Raw genomic sequence first — 4,835 nt, 5'->3', positions numbered from 1 at the left:
GACAACTTGTTATTTCCGCCGGTGTTGCCAGTGCGCGAAATGCATCCGCATGTGCACTCGCCATAAAACTTTTAAAAAATTTATTTTAAAAACAGTAAATAAAAAAATTAACATTAAATTTTACTTTTATTATTCATTAAAATTAAATGATTTTTATTTATATATTAATAAAATATTATTATTATTGTTTCATAATAGCGGAAAAAACACAATGAAAATAAAAATATTATTTAAACATACATTTAGACACAAATTACTTATAACTTTTAACACTATTTATTTAGTAATTTTAATGGTTAATGGTTTTTCAGAAAAACTCTTATGTGTGCAGTAGATATTTAGTTCAATTAAATTTTCTAGACCAATTTACGTAACGCTTTTATAAACAATTTAAAATTTTATTGCCAGTTTTAAACCATAACGATATGGTATAAGTCGGCGACTATTATCTGAATAACTAGAGTTCTTTGAATTTTACTGTTTTTCAATTTCTAGTTTTTGTGAGGTTGGAATTAGTTCTCTATCTATATTTAAAATAATGGATAAATATGTATATGTATGTATATGTATTATGGAACGCCTGGAGCAATTTGAACCAAACTCAGTACACATGATTTTCTATCGGTAGGAATATAGATATTGGTGTCGAATCCAAAGTTTTCAGGCTCTCTGAGATGAATAATGATACTCCAGAAGCCGTATACTGTGAACGATAAGCATACCTAGTGTGCCATTTTTAGCTCCAGCAACATTCCTAAGTGAACAAAAATATTAGAAATAAGTTTCCGCAACAATTTATCCTCCTCGAACCAAAAAATCCGAAATAGCCTTTTTATTATTGGTATACTTCTTTGATATTTTCAATATCTAGTCATCTTAATATATATATGTATGCTAATGAAATTACATTAGTATAAATTTTTATATGAATAAGCTTAAAATGCCTTGTTTATATATGTAGAATATGGGCTTTTTGCACTATTTACGCATTGGTAAAATCTGCCAATTTGCAATAGTCAGATTTTTAAGTAATTAATAAATATCTGCTGCATTTTGTTTTTTTCAAAATTTTAAAACTAAAATAAATTTTGTAATGCTATATGTAATACGTTGCTGATAATATTATATAATAAATAACTAACGATATTTAATATAGTGCGTGGATAACATAAACTCAAATGTTGATATATTTAAAATATAAAAAACACTCGAATTTACAGCGCCAAAAGGCAAACACATTTAAGGCAAGAACGTAAAAAGAACGTAATTCAACAGAGTTCCTTTAAATTATTTGTAAGTAACCAAACGTCCTAAATTTGAGTTGTTCGTCCCGCATTAAATATCATTTCGGAAAGTATCCCGCATTTTGACAAATTTCCGAGATTACTTTTTTTTAGCTTCCTCTGCATCTCTAAATGAACAAAAAGTTCCGAGATGACATTTTTTCTGCATCCCGCATTCTAGCCTAGCAAATCGGGTTGCTTTATCTATAGAGAAGCGCAGTTAACATGTTCTTCACTCGCTGAATTAGCTTATTTATTCTACGGCACGTTTTACACCATTTCGACACAAATATCACTGGTTTTCAGTTCTCGGTGATCTAGCCCATGCCACTCTAAAATGGTCGATGGAAAACAATAACTACACAGTCACAAAAATAATCACTGCACAGTTATTTTTAAACATGTTATATTATGACTAAGTTAGTGTTTTAACTACTTTATCATTATGTTTATTGTTTTTTTAATTCATGTACTTTTGTGCATTTATTTTGTCTTATTTAAGTGAATATCTAAAGGAATATTTTTATGTCGTTTAAATATTTGTTGTTGTACAATATCATAATATATCTTAAACACGTTTTCTTTTAAGAATCGAAAAAAAGGGATCCGTCTTCAAGGGTGAATAGAAGCAACACTCAACGCTTAAATTTAAATGTAAGAAGAAACGTGTTATAAAACCTTGAGATAAAATATTTATATTTTCATTTAAATTTGCTAACAATCAATAGCTCATTGTTAATTAATATTAAGCAGAAGTAGATTACGCGTTAGTGACGAATCGTACAATTATAAACGGTCTCATTGTCGTAATATTAGAGACCGATTGAATAATTAATAGTTGTCGGAATTAGTAATAGGGGTCGCCTCGTTCGCTCGGCGTCGAATGTTGCCAGTCGGCAGACTTCGGTCGTAAGCGGGCAGCTGCAGCGAGAAGCGAGCGCACGCGGCAGTGGCAACCCTGCCTCGCAGCGGTGCGGGCGTCAGTGCGTCAGTGATTCGGTCGTCGTGCGCCGATCCGAGCCGAGTTTCGCCCTCGGGGCTCCGCGCCCCGCCCCCAGCGATGTCGGCGGCGCCTTTCGGCGGAGCCGGACCTCCTCAGTAGCCCAGCCGAGCGGTACGTGAACCTCGAAAGTGCGCCCCCATAATACACAGGGCATTGTTTCCAAACGAACGCACGCTCCAGCGCCGCATTCCGATCGGCCGGGACGCGAACTTCGACTTCGAGTACGTCGTCTTCGTCTCGATCGTCTTCGCCGTTGTTTTTGTGTCATCCAGTCATCGGATCAAGTTGGAGCGGTTGTTGTTTCGTTGTTTCGTGTTGCAAAAGTGTCGCGAGCTTTCGCCGTGTTTGTTTTCAGTCGAAAATTAGTCGGCCGTAACACCGTGATTTGTGACCATGGTTTGTGCATCGCGATCGAGTTGCACAATTTGATCGAGTTTTATTCCGAATTTAAAAAGAAAACGTATCAAATAGTTTTCGATTGTAAATGTGTGCGGCCGAAAGCTCGCTCGCTGCCCCCGCATACCGGTTTCTCCGCGAAACAGCGTTTTAGAAGCGCTCGATCGACTCGTCTGCAGTTACCTTTTAAATCTTTTATGTATTTATTCTTATGTTCAACGACATTTTCAAATTTAAAAAATTCTATTCAGGGAAATCGCTCAAAAAATATTATCTTGACACTTTTTTTTCTTTGACTAGTATACGACTTGAATAATGTTAAAATACCCAATCCATTTTAATACCGAGGAACATTATTAAAACATGGCTTAAATCATAAATAAAATGCGTTTCTCCTTATTTATTGATTCAATTTTTTAATAATAATGGTTTGTCAGACCATACTGAACACGTTATTATATATTGAGAGAACAAAAATAGTACAAAATTATAGTAAAAACTTTGTTTATCCACATAAATAACGAAAAAATGACATCGCTAACATATTTTCTTTTATAAGTAAAGGCAACAAATTAAATAGTTAGAATTTTATTATTCTTACCCTAAATCTGATCAAATAGATTGAATAAAAATATAGGACGATCATCCGATATACAAAGTATAACATTTAAAAATATAAATGGGCAATAAATTATTTATTTTAGAAATATCTCTCTTGCACCTAAACTGTTGGTTAGAACAGTGAACACCCTATAAATAACTCTCAGCCAATCTATTTACTTGTATGTAGAACGCGAAGGTATTCAGTGCGACAAACGAAGCGCGAATAACGACAGAGCGGCGGCGCTTTGCTTCTTGTGTTAACCAAACAATTTGGCCCTAAAACACATTGATAGTGTAATATTATGCTTACCATCTGTCAAAATAAAACTGACCTTGAGGTTAACATACAGATCTGTAAAAATAATTCTTATCATTGAATATAAATTTCGCACAATTTATATACATTCTGACCGTGGCTAAACATTCTTAGCAGTAAATCGTATTCTCACATTTCAAGTCAAAACATTGCCGTTTATAAAAATGTAAAATTTTGTTTTGACAGATTTTCTCAATTTCTAATTTATTTTTTAAATTTAAAAGTTCAAGCAGTGCAGTAAGAAAACGATAAAATTACCTCTTTTAACAATACACTGGCCGCTTAAAACAACTCCCTTTATTATAAAAAAATTATGACTACGTAAATTTGCTATGATCCTATAAGTTTTCGTTGAACAGTCTGTTTATTTTCGTCATCATATGCTCTTACCTTTAGAACCATGAGGTATTATGTTCGACCCGACTGATCCTAACCTATACTAGCCGACGGCATAATATTGCGCTTCCTGAAAAAATATTATCAAATTACGAACAGGAAGCGTGAGATTTTGAGCGCAAAGTGCGATAAAACCGTAGGTAAGACTAGATTCATATAATCAATCAGGCCTGATATTCATTCTCTGAAGATTAAATTGTTGTATTGTGATTAGTTGTTCGCCGAGAGGGATGCCCTTACACATGTAAAGGCACAGGACAGTATTGGTTAGCTGTTCACTTTATTTTTAAAAAATGTATCTGTGAATACCGATTATAAGTTTTGACTCAGATTTATCGTCGACTTTCGAAGCAAAAAAATGGACGGAAAATCGTTTTGTCGAAGTTAGATAATAGCTTATTTATTGCTACAGTTGTGTAGTTTTTTTTATTAAAAAAGTCTAATATTATTGCTGTTTTTTATATTTGATTAATTTGTTCTAATTCATCAATTTTCTCAGTGTGTAATTATTTTATTTTACTGACTATTGATAATAAATACTAGTCCAAAATATCAATATTTAGGGTACATGTTACTAGGCACGGCTTCACGCCCAAAAACTACCGGTTGTTACTCCCAACTTCGTTTACGGTGCTGTTCAAACTATTATATCGTTATTATGTTTGTATTAAACACTCGCTTGCATCTAACCTTAAATTTTAAAACGTTACGCAGCGGGAAGTACATAACCATTGGTTTTTTAATGTAGCGCCGTCATTCTTAACTAGTGCCAAAAATGCTGGTTTTGAGGATTAATATACGAAATGCATTGCTTGTGTTTGGTACTTGTTTATTATTT

General features: G+C 33.5%; 1 protein-coding gene across 2 annotated transcripts in view; it reads left to right on the top strand.

Moving 5' to 3' along the window:
- The first annotated feature begins 2,231 nt into the window (after positions 1 to 2,231).
- The window catches only part of LOC148235637 (uncharacterized), a 149,350-nt gene continuing 146,746 nt past the window's right edge, over positions 2,232 to 4,835 (top strand). For both annotated transcript variants that reach the window (XM_088184986.1, XM_088184987.1), the window contains exon 1: positions 2,232 to 2,397. The gene's annotated coding sequence lies outside the window, so the exon portion shown is untranslated. The remainder of the gene's footprint in view (positions 2,398 to 4,835) is intronic.

The sequence above is a fragment of the Plectrocnemia conspersa genome, unplaced genomic scaffold (genome assembly GCF_051122295.1).
Source record: "Plectrocnemia conspersa isolate PC_06_02 unplaced genomic scaffold, ASM5112229v1 ptg000004l, whole genome shotgun sequence".
NCBI lineage: Eukaryota > Metazoa > Arthropoda > Insecta > Trichoptera > Polycentropodidae > Plectrocnemia > Plectrocnemia conspersa.
Note: the sequence above shows the minus strand (reverse complement) of the source record. Positions and strands in the feature narration are given on the sequence as shown.